Source organism: Anomalospiza imberbis, unplaced genomic scaffold (genome assembly GCF_031753505.1).
Source record: "Anomalospiza imberbis isolate Cuckoo-Finch-1a 21T00152 unplaced genomic scaffold, ASM3175350v1 scaffold_64, whole genome shotgun sequence".
Classification (NCBI taxonomy): Eukaryota; Metazoa; Chordata; class Aves; order Passeriformes; family Viduidae; genus Anomalospiza; species Anomalospiza imberbis.
This window is the reverse complement of record NW_027100253.1, coordinates 257471-277090: the sequence shown is the minus strand read 5'-3', so window position 1 is coordinate 277090 and position 19620 is coordinate 257471.

Here is a 19620-nt window from a genome sequence, read left to right as displayed (position 1 = left end):
CAGAGCTGAAACGACTGTGACCCATCTGCAAACACACACTTTTTAAACTGTATTCAGGAAACTCTCGGTTAATTCTGTGAAAAAAGCCTTTATGGAATTGGAGGATAATTTAAAACCTGTTTCCAGCACTATTTTTCCAAGGTCATTTTAAAATTCAGAATTTTATTTTCCAATAAAGAGTTGTGACTCAGTTTTAGTGAATCGAATAGCAATGCTGCAAATTGTGACAACTGAAAATCTAGAGCTACAAGCTCTAGATAAAATCTAGTCACTCCAAGCTTATAAATCTAGCCACTTATAGCTTATAAAATCTAGTCATTATAAGCTTATAAGTTAATTATAAACCTAATAAGTAAGTTGCCTAAGCCACGTAGCTTCAATACGTAATTTTCTATCACTGATGCAAGAGTTTTTCTTTCTTCTCCTCATCTATCCTTGTTTGACATCTTGTGGTTTTATTTTATTTTGGTCAATGGAGTCAGAAGAGAGCAAAAAATGTCCCTTCCAGACATCAGCAAAATAGCATGAGTGGCCTTTCAGACAAATATATTGCTTTAAAAGATTTAAAACTAACCAGCTACAATATAAACAAAAATTACCCCACCTACGATTCATATTTATTGAAAGGTACATTATCCCTTTATCATCTCTTTATTAAGAGATCAATATCTGTTTATTTAGTTAGAATATTTTCTACTATTACAAGTAGAAAATCTATATGCACACAAATTTAAAGCACGTTATTTTAACTACAAGTATACAGATATGTGTGTCCAATGCATTATGCAGATATCTCACCTTGAAATTATCATACAAATTCCAAAAGAAAAATTACTGTGGTTGTCTACTGTGTGGTTCAAAACTGTACTATAATCATGAACTGGATATTGAATTGCCTTTGTTAGTAAGAGGGAAAACTGCAAGCATACATGGCTTAGATTAGTAACTTAGAAAGTCAAATAGACTAAAAATAAAATTACACCTTCAGACTTACTTAACAATCTTAACTTAGTTCTGCAATAACAAAGATGACGTTGATCCAGAGCATAATGAAACTATGTTCTTGCAGCCCTTAGATAGATGGTCTGTTTATTATTTGGCAGAAGATGCTTTTCTCTTCATTGTGGAATCTCAGTTAAAGCTAACTCCATCCAAGAACTGGTAAGCAGTATTCTCACTATTCTCATCACTATTCTCCTACTTATTAAGTAGGTTTTGTGCTGTTTATAGTCCAGAAAATGTTCCCTTTCAGGATTCAGAAAAATACTGCTTTTTACACAAACCCCAGATCAGCATTACCTCACTTCCCAACACCAGGAGAAATTAATGAATAAAAATACAATGGTAAAATCAAAAAGCATTATGTGAGCCTACAGTAAGTGATTTTTTTTTTCATTTTATGTTGCATAAATCACTGGGTTTAGTCTACCTGGTTTAGATGAGGTTTTGCCATGCAGCAGTCTTCGCTATTGTTAAATACCCAAACAATTAGCAGAGACTCCTAAGAAGCATAACCCAGCTTACACTGAGTTTTGCAAAACTATAAAGGCTTTAACTTTTACTGAGCTCCTCACAGGATTTACACACCATCCATTCAACACCAATAACTTGGCAAGAAAAATCACTGCTGTGACTCTCACTTCAGAAAAACCAAATCTAGCAAAGAAAAATGAAGGGTCTGAGAGACAATGAGGACACAATTGAGGGAACAGAGTCAGCAAAAAAATCTTCTTGCAGAGAACCATCTGATAATAAATAAAGCTCTCCAATAGAGAGAGAAAATACATTTGAGGATTACACTGGATTTTTGTTGAGATGAACTCAAGCTCAAGTAAAAAATGGTGACTAAGGAAGTGAAATGAGAGAAGAAGGAGGAAGGAACTCCCTTACTTTGTTTACTTTTTCATACTTTTCAGCATCTTTCTGAAGGGAATCTGCTGGTGGAAGCATTTCTAACAGGCATGTAGTCTGTTTGGAGATAAACACTGGTTGAAATGGTAGAAACCTTACAGAATGGTCTGTGTCACATTGCTCTGAAGAGCTCATCTGACCATGAAATTTACTGTTGGGCACCTAAAATTATACACATAGGAAACGAGCACTACATCCTCAAAAGATATCAGGATCTTTTTCAGGTCAATGTCAGTGAGGTCAGGATTGCACTCAAAAATTTCACACAGACACAGAAGTAATCTTTTCAGAAAGTGACAGATAGACAGCCATGCACACAGACATGTTATGTATCATTACAAACGGTGATTCCGAGAAATTTTATCTGTGGCATTCTATATTTTGGACATGTAACACATAAATCCAAGACTGATGATAAAGCAAATGCTATTCTCTAACCCTAATTATTTGTATATTGTGTCTCCTCAAAAAAAAAAAAAAAAAAACAAAAAAAACCAAACAAGCAAAAAAAAACCAAACCCAAAAAAACAACCCAAAAAAAACACCCAAAAAACCCCCCAAAAAACAACCAGACTCACTGCTTTCTACATTCTATAGGCTGTTTCTCAAACACAGTATCTATTGTTCAAGAAAAAGGATAGGATGGAAAGCAATTTGTCATCTGAAAATTGTATTTCCAAGAGGAGGTAGGGACATAAATAAAATGTCCCACCAGTCAGATGTGAAGCTGGGATCTTTGCACAGAAATATCAACATGCCTTTCACTCTACAGTTAGATGCATATGTATCTCTTATGGATTCTTTTTCCTCATTTCCTCTTGTTTCCTTTGGGGAAGGAACTATGACTTCAGGTATTACGTCCATCATAACAGCTTTCTATAGGCTCTTTATTTAGAAAGACATGAGAATGCCCTACAAGTCTGATCATTAAAAAAAAAAAAACAAAAAAACAAAAAAAACCCCAAACAACAAAACCCAAACACAAGCCAAAGAAGAAGGCAGTGTAAGGCACGATTTAGCAACACATAAGAATCAAAAGGACCCCTAAGCCAAACCTGTGTTACATTATTTTAAGTACAGCATGTTTCCCCAGCAGACCAAAAAAAACCACTAACGCTATGAAAAGTGATTCTAAGATGAGTTTTGTAATTCTGGTATCCAAGAAAAGAAAAAAGCAGTAGTATGAAAATTCCTAGAGACATTAATGAAAATGTAGACTAGATGGAAAACCACGTACTGTGATGTCTGAAGGGTTTCAAAGAGAGACAGAGAATTTTCCTCTGAAATGTCTGTCACCACCTGCAGCACTTGGGGTGGTTTGGCTCAGCTCTGAGTGAAGGAGACAACACTTGCAGGAAGCTCTGCCTGTGGAACAGCCTTGGCCTGCTCTTGAGAAAATACTGGAAAGCCAGAAAAATGTCACAATGGCCATCAGAGAAAACAAATGCTCATTTTGGGGAGATCTGCCTGAGCATTTAAACTCTAGCAGATGGCATTTCTCCTGCTGCAGCCTGAATTACCCTCAGGCAGCACTGTCAAGCCACCTAAACCACTGACCCTGCAACCACCATTCTTCTGCTGGAAGAAACATAAACCTACCTTGGCCAACACAAAGGAAGGATTACAGTCTCATTTTCGCCTCCAGGAGTTCTTGCCAGTGTTTTGCTATGGAAAAACCGTTCTCTGCTATTTCCTTTCATAGGAGACCTTCCAAAATATGCAGGAGTGAAGCATCGGTCCTCTAGCAGGGACCAGAAGTCTGAACTGGCTGATATTTTTGGGCATTACCAGTAACTAGTGGCAATGGGGTATTCTACAGATTAGTTACTTGAACTTGCCCTATCATGACTTTTGTACATTTGTGAAAAACCCAGCTTGAAGGGACAGTAGTGCAGCACTCTGGTGAAATCTGTGATATATCAAATCCAGACTTACAGCTCTGCAGGACACAGCAGGAAGGTGGATAGCAGTGCATACTCTGAAAGGGAACAGCCTGTGAGTTTCTGCATGGATACATCTACAGATGCAAGTAGATGGGGCTCTCCTGTCCTTGATCCAAGCAATCCAGACCTCAGCCAGATCCTAGTGCTGTATGGCTCCATTAATTGCACACTATACAGCAACAGATTACACATTTCAGCCATACACACATCTGAGGCACCACCAGACAGCCAACTGTGTGCAGGCACAACCTGCAGATCATGCACACCATCACAACTCAGCAGACCCTACTAAATCAAAAACTCAACCAAAACAACCCTAAAACAAACCCTCCCCAAAGCAGAAAGAAATAAAGGAACAAAGATTTACATTTACATAAATATTTAAAAGGTAAATTTCATTTCACAGCTAATGCTTTATTGTACTAAAATTTGTAGCTATATTATCTCATGTAAGCAATAATGTATTGCCCAACAGTTTGTAATTTTGTGTAAATGCTTGCAGGCACTCACAGCTGTATCTAAAGTCTGTGAGACTCTCCAATAAAAACAGAATGTTACAAATGTTAAGTAGAGGCAACTGCATGTTGTAGTTGGCATCTTAATATAATAAAATATTTTTTTTATTTTTTCTATTTTACAAATCCTGAAAGCATGTTTCCTTAACTGCCAGTACTATTTAGTTTATTGTCAGCTGTGTAGAAGTCAAATCATAACTTTCAAAATAATTCAGGCTAATGCAGTTTAGTAATGGTTAAAAAAATGTGTACTTCATATGGCAGCTGGGCTTTGATCAAGTCTGTTTGCTGTATATCCAATGGCATATTTTACTAAAATTCCTTTCATCAATGTATGGCCTCATTATTTGTTGCACTGTCAGTGAACTCTGTGCAGCACAGTCTGCAGGATTTCATATATAAACTACACTATAGGGAAAGACATGCCAGAAGGATTTTAATTTCCACTTTCAACAAATTGATTTAAAAATTCATTACTATACTATTGAAGTCTACTGGAGAAGGTTTTTTTTTAATGCATTGTCCACCTAATTTTGGATCAACATTTTGTGCAGCTAAAATGTAAAGTGATACACATATGAACGTGTACACTGCACAGCAGTGATCATCTGTTGGCCCAATAACCCAGTTATTTTATTGTTAGACTGAACACATTTGCTTTCTTTCTGTTTTTTTTTAACATTTGATTTCATTTAAATTTGGAGTATATGTGACAGAGAATCAGTACAGCCTCTATAAAAAAATCCCACTTGTGAGCTTACACAAGTCATTGACTCAATGGGGACCTGCTCCTCTTGATGGGTTTCCCTCAGGTACTCATCATCACAGCATCTGAGCACTTTAAAAGCTTTAATGTCTCCATTCTCTACCCTCTATCCTTTTTAGAGGTAGCTGGATTTCTTTTAATGCTGCCATCGGAGATGACATCCCTTGGATAACATCACACTAGCCGTCAGGACCAGTACCCACATCCCCCTAGTCACACAGCCAACCTTCTCCACAGGGACAACAGACTTGGAACTCCTGCAGGGAGATCCATGACTCACATACCACTTTTTACAGTGTTTTATTTGTGATTTAAGTGCTTGTGCAAACTGCAGAAAATTACAATCACAGTTTCATTTTCTATAAAGAACTTCACAGAGCTGTGTAAGGAAAAACACACTGCCAGTATGGGTTCAGACAGCAGGTCATCAAAGCTTTAACAGTCCTGTGTCCTCTGATCATCAATTTTACCATTTTCAAGGGTTACAACATGCTGCTATCTATTCGGAGCTTCAAAAACCTTTCTGTTTGTGACACAGCAGGAATCACTTTATATTTGGTGCAATAGTTGATTTGCTATTTTTAAGCTGCTTTATGAGGGGTGCTATCATGACAGTTCCTGGAATCTGAAACAGCCATACTGAAAAAGAAACCAAGAATTCATGCATCACCTCCTCCATTCAACACAGAAATACTTCCACTTTAGTTTAAAATCACAATAACTTTCCTGTGTCTTGTGAGGACACAGTGTGCAAGGATGAATCAGTATTTCACTGAAAAAAAGGAAAAAATTTAGATGGTTAACCAGTTAGTTTCCATAACCAGAAGTCCAATATTAAAAAGGCAGGATGTAAAACACTTCTCATTTCCTTTTCCCCTAAGTCATTTGTCCCCTAAGATGATGAGGCAATCTCAATCTTGAGGGACTTCTGAGGTTTCATTCCTCAAGGAATGAAAGGATTGTCAACACTGGAACAGGAGCTCAGAGAAATTGTGGATTCTCCATCTTTGCAGACATTTGAAGCTTGACTGGACATAGCTCTAAGCAATCTAATCCAAAGCTGAAGTTATCCATCCTTTGAAATACAAACAAAATCATATGACTTCCTCATGTCTCCTTCAATCCTAATTTTTCTGCTATTTCCTTTAGCAGTTAATGGACAAATTAATAACTGAACTGAATCACACACTGAAGGTCTTGCTCAACATCCAACACCCTTCCACTTAAACTTGGATGTCTGACAGCCATCAAATGACTTTTTCTACTCTCTAGTGACCTTCTCTTCCCAAGGACTCTTCTGATAAGGGCAATGTCTACCTGAGCTGCTTACGAATTAACTACTTCACTATTAAAATCTGACTGAAAACAGGATCACTTTTCTTTTATAACACTGTCCAAAAGCTGAAGCAATTCAAGAACTGATCCATAGGCAGATAATCAACCCCTGTACCAAGAACAGCAATGTGTGCATAGGACAAGTGGAGTACACACAGCATAGGTACAGGCACTGCATTAGCTGTATCACTTAATTCAGTATCTCACAGCTTCCACGTGCAGTTCACCCACATGGTCCTGGTTTGCCCATCCCGTGAAAACTAAGCCCACAGCTGAGTGTCACAGTTATTAACATGGTATGTGAAATAAGGCTTTTGCCTGCACGGAGACAAGAGGGGGATTTATTCCAAGATTTCCCCACTGGAGTCTGAAGAAGCTGGGTGAAAAATGCCACTGGATGAATTATTGACACCCAAACCACGCCAATGACTTCTGCTCGCCCAGCACACAAGACCATCTGTGTGTTCCCTCCTGACCTCTCTTTTCTATCCAGATCAGCAGCTCTTTCCTGCCAGTCTATTATGTCCCAGTGACACCAAGAAGTGGAAGCCATTGTAGTTACCACATTAAATATTTCTCAACATTGCAGGGTAAAAAAAACTACTAGAAAGGAATTGGGCTCCATGCTGGCTTAGCTAGAAAAAGAAATGTCGTGGAGAAAATTAAGTTGTGCTTCTATAGCCACAGCTGAGCAGGTGGCAAAGACCCATCACTGGTGCTTGTTCCATAGAGGATTCCACTCCCTGGTAAAAGAGCTACTCCTCAAAGAAACCAGGGCTTGAAGATATCCAGGACTCTGCCTGTCAGATGAGCCTTGTGTAAGTTTATGAAGTCTTGGGGTCACTATGATTAACTACCTTCCTTAAGCTGTTCCCCACCAGGCTTTAGTGCTTTTAAACCACTGACCCCTTGAATTAAAGAGGGAGATTTCTCTTTTCACAGTTGTGACTCAACACAGGAAGGAATTCAGAGACATCTGAAAACAAAGCCAGGCAGAATTAAAAACAAAATCCTTTAATGACAGATTTAGCAAGTGATGGGCACAGCTGGAGCTTACAAATACAACTAAGCAAATGAGCATGCATTATACAACAACCTTACATAGACAGATCCTGTGAAGGGCAATTTCCTCACAAGGAATTGCAAAAACCTAACTGCTATGAATAAATCATCAGAAAAACTAGATATTGGCTGTTCAAAAGGAATCTGAGTCTTCAGATCCTTTACCAAACTAAATGGTAACCACCCCTAAAATGAGATATGTGACAACCAATTAAGAAACTAAAGCCTTCATTTTTAGTTATTGTCTATTTAAATCACAATACAAAATCAAAATTCCTGTGCCTAGAGAAGAATAAAACACTATTAAGGTAGTTTTCAAAACTTATATAATACCTTTCATACATTCAACTTAAAATATAACAGTAACTAGTACATACATCATTGAGTCATTGTAAAGAAAATGTGTGCCTACTATTTCTGCTGGGGAAACTGATGCTAAATGTACTCACTAGATATTCTAGGAGGAATTGAAGTGAAAAAAAGAAGTGGAATTAGATAGTAACAGCTAATTATCAGTGTCACTATCTTAAACATGACATGCTTCTTTCTACCCAGTCAAATGGGCTACATGACACAGCAGACTACTTTTAAGAAGCAAGCACAAGTTTGCCGATGAACTTTATAAAGTGCAACAAATATCTTGAAGATAATCAAGCATGAGGAGTTGACCACCTCCACACAGTACTGCAAAGCAAAACAACGACTACTGAAAATTCTATTTCCCTTATCTGCCTAGCTGGGGTATGTGACTTGCATTAATGGCACGGGGAATAATGTACTTGCACTCAGACCCTGGACTGACTGATGTCAAATGAAGTTCAACCATTCATATTAATGGGGATCAGCATTTGTCCGAGGGAATGGAAGCCTCTCGGACCTCAGGGTCATGAATTGACAAGCTATCGAACATTTTCTCTCTAGTGCTGACCATCCTCCATCCCCACTGAGCTCAGCTGTCTGGACTCTTAGTCCCGCTCCAGCTGCTTTGTGCCCCTCCTGAGGCACAGAAAGAGCTCATTACAGATTCTTTCTGTGTAATGTGCAATGAGGGCTGAGGTCTCACAACTCCCTTTCTAGGAAATGCAGAATAGTCACATTTCTCCGGACCCCAAGAAAAACAGAGACATACATGCAAACTGTGAGTTTTGTTATTCTGGAGATCTGTAATTGACTAAGCCAGATGGTGACAGAAGTGCCATTAATGCCAAAAAAAAAAAAAAAAAAAAACCCAAACCCAAACCACTGAAAATATCTCCTCAAAAGAACAAAGATGACTAATAACTTGTACCAAGAAAATGACTGTATAATTGCTATTGTCTCACACCACTAATACACTGGCAGGATGCAAAAAGCAATTTTTCTTACAGATAGATTTTCTGGAAAAATACCTTCTCGCAGAACTTATTCTTGAATGGTTTCAGGATATCTATAAACTCATGGGTTGTAGTCAATCTAATGATCAGCAAGCAGTAACTTCAGACAGCTGATAAAAGTCTGTAGCTGATATTACCCAGTAAAACATTAAAACAGGCAAAAGAAACCACTGCAGCAGAGTTTTGGCCTTCTTAATATCAAGTAGAGCAATTCTGGGAGTAAGGACAGTTATAATTTTCACCATCATCATTAATCCTAATAAAATTAAGAAGGGCAATAGTAACAATGATAACCGTAACTTTTTTCCTAAACTTTTTTGGCAACAAAAAGTCTGCCAGATGCAAATTTAAATTTTATGGATGATAAGAAAGTCAGCTGTTTCTAGTGACTTTTACAAGTTATAACCCAGCTCTGGTAGTCAGGACATGCAGAGTGAGTGAATTCAAAAAGCCCACTCAAGCCCTGGCATCTCTGTTTCTTTAGAGGCACCTCAACCACACTCTTGTTTTTCAGAGGAGTTTGTGCAGGCATTAAAAACCATAAAGCAATAAAAAGAAAAGAATTCAGCATGCAAGGCCAACCCCAATGAAGGATGAGACAAATGAAAACAACAAGATTAAAGTAAGTGCATAAAAAATTTCAGTATCATGAGTCACTAAACTGACCCATGAACTATAACTTGACCATGTCTCCTTTAATTGTTCCATATAAGGATCTGCTTTCTGAAAAAGAAGAATATCTTTAGCAGACATAGTGCTACAGCCGTTTTTTCCTTTATCAATAGTATATGTGTACTGTAGTGCAAGTTACGGAACTTAAGTTCTACCACAGAAAGAAGCATGTAGGAGGAGCACAGAGGCATGTAGGAAAGAAGCACAGAAGGAGACAGACAGCTAGACCAGAAAATGCCTTCTATATGTACCTGCTGAACTACCAGTAGAAGTCACCACAAAACAATGACGATCTATTCCTGACGGTAATATAAGGTGAAATATAAAAGCTAAAAAGGCAAGACTGCAAACTTAGGCAGTCAGTAACTGAGAAAGTATTCACATTTGATATTCTTTCAGCATTAAAGTTGTCTCTCATTTTTCTTTCCTTAGCAATATGGATCACAAAAGATATTACTAATTTTCTACATTTAAGCAGTTCTGGTTTTTCTCCACCTTCAACATTAATTTCCTGTTCCAGAAAAATCCTCTCACACAACAACTTGTTACTTAAATAAGAATATAAAAATGTTTGTAATGGCAAAACTGAAGGCTCATCCAGTCTAGTGGTCTCTTTTCAACAGCAAGAAGAATAAATATAGAACATTTATATACGATATTTCCCTACCCTTAGTGCCCCCCCTCCTCTCCATCTATTTTCAGCTCAGGAGATTTCCTGAGCCTATTGTGGCCTGTCTATTTTGCAACCCCCAAGTGGATATCACTTTCAAGTACTTGTCCAGCATCCCTCTGAGCCCTTGTAAAATTCTTGCATCTGCAACACCATCTGGCAAACAAGTTTATATGTCTGCTACCCAGGGTGTGAAGAACCACTTCCAATACCAATAGTGCAATGTGATAATGTATTAATTTCCCTTCATACACCACCACCTTCATAACATTAGCCAGAAAGTAGCTCCCATTGGGCAATAAAAAAAGGAAAATTCGGATTTAGTTTGATGCTCATCCAACTGTTTCAACATTAGCTGCATGACACATGCTACCTCATTATTTATTTTGTATAATTGTCTCACGGAGTGAGTGGGAAATTAAGTGAAAATTGGTCAAGAGAAAGTTAAGAAGGTGATAGTAGTCATCAGTTCTAATGAGTGTTTGCTGCCAAAGAGAAATATCTTGCTATGGTCACTGCACAAGACAAGATATTTCACAACTAAATCTTTGGTGAGAATCCAGGATCAGCTTTGAACAAACTAAGTTCAATTCAACAGAGTAAGCATTTGCCAAGGCTGGCAAACATGGGGCAAAATCAAAGCTGAGATCAGTGAAAGACAAACCCTTCAGTTTCACAGCCATCAGTGGCTCAGGATTGGTAGCAGAAGGGTTCCCACACATGAACTGGTGAGTACCTGCAGGCAGGTAGGATGGAAAAGGCATCCCAGCACCCAGCAGCTGGGGAGATCTGTCACATCTCTCCTTGACAAGGCCCTTTGCCTCTCTCACACTGCAGTAAAAGTCACTTTTAGTTTACTGAAATGACCAGGATTTCTCATATTCACAACTTTTACTCTAATAAAGGCAGCATGGAGGTGAAACGTTTTACTTTTGCACCAGTTGATAATGTATCTTTAAAATCTGCTTTCAAAATTACTGAATAATTTAAGAAATGTGCTTTAAGATTTATGTTATAAACTGACTATGAAGAAGTAAGAGTTATAAGCTCTCTTAATCTTCAGGTTTCAAGGTGTGAGTGATGTAAGAAACATCATCTTGCAATACAGAACAGTAAAATTGTGAAGATTTATGCCTTCCGTTGAAACATCTGGTCTTACCCGCCCTTGAAGCAATGATGAAAAGAATTCCATTTTCCGAAAAAAAGTCTCCACTAGGTTTTAAAACACAAAAGTTATACTGCCTTTTTCAATTACAGCTACTTGTAAGATTTTCCAGAGGTAGCTACAGTTTGGCTTTGACCCTACTATTGCAAAGTGCCAGAAATACCAAATTATAGCAGGGAAAATGTTGTGTCTGCACACATGTATGTGTTTGTCTACAGTCTGCATGAGCAACTGAAAAACATCCAACATACACACACAGCAAATCGCGTAATTAAAACTTACTGTTATGCAGAAGAAAATGATCATTTAAGTAGAAAATAATGGAAGGACAGCAGAGATTTCTCAGTACTAAACCATAATGCTTCATTTAATGAGTAATCCCTGGAGCATATGGATGTTTACCTCGCTCTGGGCAAGCTCAAGTGCATACACAGACAATTACAATGCTTCAGCTGATGTATGATACCTTGTTAGGCTGCTGTAATGCAGTGACATTCTTTCATGGCCTTACAGAGTGCATTTCTGTATTTGCTTCCATGCCAATACAACCTTTGTCTTTGCAAGATTAAATGGCTGCATGTTCAAAGTTAGAATGCCTGAATCTGAATACACAAAGCCCTGGAAACTTAAAAGCTGGAAACCCTGTCTGCAATCTCTCTGACTTTGGCAGGTACATTGTCTGCATCCACTCTGCCTTCAGAAAAATAAAATATAAGTAAATTTTTTAAAAAGGACAAGATTTTGCAATAGGAAAATCACAATACAATTTGGTTGAATTGCATCTTACATGAATAATTGCTGGACAGCAGACTTATTTACATGATCCATTGAATACAATTTTTAAAAAATTAATATGTAGATACAGGCTGGAGATAAAGAGTAAATGCTGGCCAATGGCTTCAGAAAGACTCCAGGTTTTGCCTTGGGAGAATGGCAAAAGGAGAAAATATATTGCTAAAGCCTCTCTTCCCACCTCTTTTATACTGCTGCCTCTTGTCAGAATGTAGGGTGCAAAGTTCTGAGACTGGTATTTGGCAAAAGCACAGCTTAAATTATTAAAAAAAAAAAAAAAAAAAAAAAAGAGGGAAAAGAAAATCTAATGAAACTGCTTTGGTCAATCACACACAGCTATTGAACACCTCCTTAATGTTGTTAGTCTTCACTTCTTCATGAATTTTGTGAAAGCTGAAGGCAGTACTTCAAACTATTAATCTTCTATGCTTTTAGACTCTATATACAAATCTTATTTTTCTAGTCCATATTACCGGACAAGGAAAGTTAAAATACAGAGATTATAAACTCTACTGCTTGGTCATATGGGGAACTCTAGAACCTCAGAAATGCCCACACTTCTGTATTTCTTTCTATGTATTTGATCCAAAATTCTGGCTATCAATGTGAAAGGAATTTTAAAGTTCTTCTATTAATAACAATCTAAAGATAGAAAAGATTCACGATTCACAAAAAAGTAACCCACGCACACTCAGATACACACACAGTATAGATGGCTGTGCTTTGTTCCACAAGAAACTCTTGTGATTCACAGCACCTGAGTATGAGTTTCCAGGTTTCCATGAACTTACTTCTTAAATATTAAAAACATAATGCATTTAAGAAATTTCTTCCTTTTTTTTTTTTTTTTTAATGAAGCCAAATGTAGCAATCAATGGTCATCTATGTTCTGGTTGGCATATTTCACACAAGAGACCCTTGATAATAAACCATGGCTGAAATATCAAAATTCCTTCAAATACTTACCTCTGTTAATGGTAAAAACAGCTGCACTCAAAATCTGCTGCCCTTGATATCACTTACATTCCCACAGGAATATAAATCTCCATGTTTCAAAAAAGGTATTCATCTCAGGGCTCTGGAGAAACACACAGCTTTTTAGTTTGATGCTGCCTGATAGTATTATTGGGTTAACATGATGAAATAGACTCTTTTTTTTCCATGAAGCTTATCTAGTCTCACATTATTAATCTGAAAACAGGCCAAAAGAAAAAACAGGAAGAGAGATACAACAAATTCAGAGCTCAAATATGGTCATTTGGGCCACTGCAGATCTTCAATAGAAGCAATTTAGGATGAGACATGGGAATACAGAAAAAGAAACACAATGAAGAGAGACTACTGAAGGCTGTTTCCTATCTGTTAGAAATCAAAGAGGATCAGAGCAAAAATGAAATTGTCTTGTAGCTGAGGTAATAATGTACCTAATGATCTTGAAATGAAATGTTTAAAAAGCTATATTTCTACCTTTCATTTTAAAAGATGTGCATTTTAATCCCATGAGTAATCCAACAATGATAATTGCAAAACTGTAACATATAATTAAATTCAAACCCAAGATCTATTCCACCCTTGAATCGAAATTATTCCTTTCATCATAGTAAAGGCCTGTTGTTTTTAAAACCTAGTGTCTATATTTATTTCATTTAATTCATAAGCCCCTAGTTATTACTGTAATTTTACTCATACGCCGGTTATCTAATGTGTAATGCTATAGCTGTTTGAAGTGTATTTTCCAAAACCAGAACAGAACTAAGACCCAGAGACACATCACTACCTCTTGCAGAAATGTCACTCATGCTATGAATAAAGCATAAGCTTAGAAAAACATCTTTACCCACCAAACAAATAGCATTTACTCAACCAAACCCATGTGTCTGGAGCTGCGCTCCCGAGCTAATTGGAGGCAGATTCTTGTGCCGTGCCACAGGACGCAACAGCTGAGAAACCTCTCGAGCTGGTCATGGAGAGCTCAGCACGCTGTGCAAGGGGAATTGCCAAACTCTGGGACAGGAGGCAGGGCCAGAAATCCCAGAAAGCAGGGTGTGGATATTCTCAGTTCAGTCAGAGAGAAAAAGAGAAGGTTTTCTAACCAGGCGAGAGCCTGGGAGACAGCTGGGAAAGAATGTAAATAATTCTCTAATCTATCTTGTTGTTCACATTGTTTATAGATAGGTTCTGCCACCGTGCGTCATTCACTGCACACCAGTGGTGTGAGATGTTTTTACTCTAAGACCAATGAAATCAGTCCGCACGATGTTCTCTATAAATGGAGCGGTGCATTTGAAATAGATCGGAGTTCATTCTCTTTGCCTTTGATTTGGAGTCATTTTCGTTCCCGTCCTGCTCTACAGTGACAAGTGAGCAGATGCAAAGATAACCTTTGGTTGGAAGGTTCATCCAGAGGCCACCTTTGGCTCAGGGCCTCACTCAGGGCTGTTGTCCAGGCCTTGGCACTTCAGGGACGTGGTTTAGTGCTGGGCTCGACACTGCTGGGTGACCGGCTGGACTGGGTGAGCTCAGAGGTCTTTTCCAACAGAAAGGATTCTGTGATTCCATGATTCCATCTGCTGCATTCAGCCAGGTCCATGTTAGCAGCATTCATTTGCTCACAAAGTCTCCTCAGGCCCAGCTCTTGAGGCCTGAGGCTTCAGCTCCTTCAGCTCCTGGCGCTCAGCTGCTCGTGCTGAACGAGACACTCGGAGAGAAGAGCACAGTCCATCCAATTCCTTCTGGGACACGGAGAGGGGAGGCTGTGCAAACAGGAGCAGTGTTTGGTGTGGCCTCCTCTCTGCCCTGCACGCCTTTCAGTGCTTTGAAGCAGCCAAGAGCTTTCTCCAAGAGTGCAATGGAGCAGCTGTTCCTGCTGCCGGGTCTGGCTCTCTCCAGTCTCTGACCTTGCCTGCTTTTGTCCCTCTTGCTGTGCCCTCTGCTCCCCCAGGGCTCGGTGGCTGCTGCCCAGGACTGTGGGACTGGCACAGATCCCGTGGTGGAGACCCTCCTTTCTGTGCCCTTGGAGCTGCCTGGGCACAGCAGCCTTTTCCATCTGGAAGCTCCCCATGGACAGGGAGTCCCCAGCCCCACTCCTTGCACAAGCTCCAGGAGCCCAGGGCTGCCATCTCAAGTCCCTGCTGGCCCTGGGGGCTCCCAGGTGGGCACAAGTGGGGCAGCACAGCCAGCAGGGAGCCTGTGAGTCTCTTCCAGTCCTGTCTGCTCTGAGTTTGGGCCTTGGAGCCTCAGGTGGCCAAAGGCAGCTGCTGCTGGTCCCTGTGTGTGCCCGTGTTCAGCGGTGCTGCTCCATCAGTCTGTGCCCAGCAACGGGGAAAAGCCTCAGCCCTGCAGGGCCAGGAGCTGCCGGGCTCTGCCTGAGCAGCTCAGCCAGAGGGAAGGGAGCTGCTCCCCACGGGAACCAGGAGCAAAGGGCTGGAGCACCTCGCTCTGGGGCAGAGCCCAACTTCTGTGAGGGAGTAACAGAGTTATTCACGTGCACTGGTGTGTCAGCACTGCAGGTGCTGTGCCTGCAAACACATTCGGGATGTGCAAAAGAATTCTGCAACTCTTGGCTGGATCAGGATGTCAGCAGTGCTGAACTCCAGCTTAGTCCAAAGCAAACACTTGACACCTCTTCTCATATCTGCTAGATTTTTTACCTCAGGGTATCCAGAGAAAAGTAAACAGAGGAGTAAATATTTTCATTGTTTATCAGAAATGTATCTTATTTTGCTGTAAATCTTATTTTTGCTGAAAAATCTGATTTTTGCTGAAAAATCTTACCTATTTTACATGATGTGTTATCTACTTAAAAAGAAATAGAAAAAAATTTTAAAAATGAGAAAAATATGAAAGAGAAAACAAAAAGAAACAAATGTGTAATGAAATCTTCTGTAACTTTGGATTTAAGAGGTAACTGATCTTTTTAAAAGGAGAACTCATTTACTTTGTGCCTGTTCTGATGGCCCGGATCCATCTTACTGACTGACCCCAGCATTCTTTTTTTAAAGACATTGGGTTTTGTTTCCAATATTAAGATTTATTTTTTTAAATTGGTGTTGCAGCAATAGGAGGATGAGAGATGGATTGTGCACGACTGTGTCTTGAGAACAAAAACATTGCAGTTTGAAACTTGGACCTAAAGTAATTAAAATGAAACTTAGAAATCCCAGTGCATTGTGTGACAGCAGCTTTTCCTATAGGATGTGCAGCATCACAAAGACTTCATCAGTGGGGTTGGGAGTGCTTGGAGCTTTGTCCTGTGCCACTCTGGGATGCCATGAACCAGGACTTCACCTGCCACCAGCCCAGGTCACCCTCTGCCACCGCAGCTCCTTGGACCTTGTGTCCCCAAAGCAGACACAAAGTGTTTCTGCTGCTCCCCCTTTGAACAAACCCACAGAGAGCTGGGATTTTTCCAAGTCTCGTCTCTCCATTGGGCCATATTCCCAAAGAACCAGCAGCACATCCTGATGAATACGGCAAGTTACGTGGATGGTTGTCAGCTCCACTTCCTGCCTAGAAATCCTGAAACTGCTTCTAAATGCTGCTGCTTCAGCTCCTGGACACCTTCTCACACAGAGCTGGGAAAAAAAATCCCCTGGCCACCAGATAAAAGGTGAGTTATGCCAAAGTTAGAGTACTGTGGGAAATCTCTGTCCCTCCCTGTCCTTTTAATGTATCTGTACATGGGGGTGTGCCTGGATGTGTCTTGTGCACAAAGGAAGGAGCGTGCAAGCAACGGGACTGACACTTTCAGTGTCCATGCTATTCCATACCCATGGGTACAGAGACATTATGGAAACCCTGGCACAGACAGGGCCTTCTGTCCATGGGTAGAGACATCTTAGAGCCCCTGGCACACACAGAGCCTTCTGTCCCTGGATACAGAGACATCCAAGAGCCCCTGGCACACACAGAGCCTTCTGTCCATGGCTACAGAGACATCCAAGAGCCCCTGGCACACACAGGCCTGGCAGCACAGGCTGCTTTCCCCACAGGCTGCAGGAGATGAGAACACAACATTTGCCAACACTGACTGAAAGCCACAGCTCCGGGTGCTCCCCGTGAACCCCAGCTCTGGGACCACTGTCTGCCCCATGCTTCAGGGGCTGCAGTGGGAGCCCGGCTGGGCTCTGCCCTGGGGCCATCCTGCAGGGACAGCTGCAAACAGGGAGCATTCCCTTGCCACAAAGAGCCAAGCCATGGCTGCAGGGCAGCTGCTCCAGCCCGGAGTGCACTGCTGAGTGCTGTGCTCTGGGGCTGGGGCTCCCCGCACAGGGGACTGGACTGGTGTGCCACAGGAGACAGAGAAGCTGCAGCTTCAGCATAACTGAGGTGGGTGCGTGGGCTGGGCAGAGTGGGGAGGCTCAAGGGGATTCACAGAGCTCATCCTGCTGCAAGGACGAGGAAAAGGGAGTGGGAACTCAGCAGTGAGGACAGCTGAGGGCAGAAGAGGAGCTCTGAATGACACTAAAATCCCACTGGAGCTCTGAGACATTGCTGCTCCTCAGCCAGTGACAGGATGAGTCCCTAAGCCTGGGGCTCGGCCTTCCTCATGGTGAGGGGCACCAAGGAAGGCAACAGTGTGATGGAGACTGCCATGGGCTGGGAACTCACTGGGGGACAAGAGGGAGCAGTTGGGAAGTAAAAGGCAGGTGGGGGAGAGAACAGTTCAGAGAAGGGCTGAGCTACAGCTTGAGCAAGCTGCAAAATGTCATTTGGGGTCATCCCAGATTGATTTCATTTCAGAAGCTATTGAACAAGTTTAATTTTTGGGTGGTGGCATGTTTGCCCTTGGAGGTGTACACTCTGCAAACTTGAGCTGTGTTGCTGAAATGCTCAAGCAGGTCTGTGCTGCAGGTCACCCCATTTCTTCTTTGGCTGATTGCGGCCCGGTGCTGAGCTCCAGCAGAGCCCTGGCACAGCCCAGAGCAGCCTCAGCACCTGCAGAGCCCGGCTGCAAGGAGAGAAACCAGAAATCGCCCATCAGCTGAAGGCTCCTGTCCCCTTGTCCCAGCCGCCCGCAGTGCCCAGGCCATGCTGGCCGTGCCCAGAGCTGTGCCCAGAGCTGCCCATCCCTGCTGCCTGTGGGAGCAGAGCAGGAGGGCAGGACATGTGCCCAGCCTGCAGCCGGCCACGGCACATCCAGCCCTCAGCAGCTGCCCAGAGCAGGATGCTCCTGTGCTCGCTGCCATCTCCCCAAAGCTCTGATCCCACCATGCCAAGCAGACCGGACCCACCTCACGCCATCCCCCGCTGGAAGAAAAGCTGGTCCCAAACGATGTCCTCATCCTTCTCCAAGGGCACGGCCCACCCACGCCACAGCTGCTCCCAAGCACTTCCCCATTCAGACTGGACCCCACCTGGAACGCTTCCTCTAGAAAAACACACAACAAATTATTGAAAATAGATTACAGACAAAAAGGGGAACAAGAAAAAAGGTCAAAAATCTTATCTCTGTCAGGGGATTAAGGAAGGCCCAACCCCTGCATGCCAGGGAAAAAACCCACCCACAGGTGAGGGAAGCCCAGGCTGTCTCCCTTCCCCCCTGCACTGCCCCCCAAAATAACGGTGATCCCAAAGCAAACAGGGGCAGTGGAGCAGCCCAAGCCCTTCCTTGCCTGCAAAGCAAAGCAGCCCCTGCACAGGTTCTGGAGTCCCACCTCTGCTCCCACCATGGGGGTTTCTTTGTGTCGGGCTGGCTGCCCCAGCCCCAGCCCCAGCCCGGGGCACGGTGGGTGCGGGGGCTGTTGGCAGGGCCAGGAGCCCACTCCCATTTCATCACCACCCCAGCCCATCCCCCCAGCCCTGCCAAAAGCAGCCTGGCAGCTGACTGAAGGATCAGCTGCATCCGCCCCAGCAATGGGGGAACCTTTGGTTCCCGGCCAGGCTGTGCAATGCCCAAATCTGGGAGCATCCCCCTGCGTGTGGACTCACCGGCAAATTCCCTGTGGAGCCTGGCTTTGGAGAAGGTGTCAGAATCAAAGTCCATCATCCTCAGCTGCCGGTGACCAGGTGGAGGAAGAGGTTGTCATCCTTGATGTCGTCCTCACTGTCCCCAGCAGCAACAGCCCCACCTGGTACAGCTTCTCCAGGGGCTTCTTCTCCTTCCCTGGGGTGAGCCCAGGCTGTCAGGGTTCTGCCCAGGGCCCCAGCTGTCAGGGAACCAGGACAAGCAAAACCAGTTCGGATGGTGGCCAGCAGTGCTGGGCAGAGCAGCTCAGCTCCAGCACAAGGGCTGCGTGTTCCCATCTGATGACCCCTGGGCAGTGACACAGGCAGGACAAAATGTCTGCGTTCCTTTGCTTCTGATTGCCAAGGCATGTGTGGAGCTGTAACTTACCAGGGCCTTGCATCAAAGTGTGCCTGTGGCTCTCTCCCTTCTTCTAGGGCAGATCAATATCCTGCAGCCAGGGATCACGG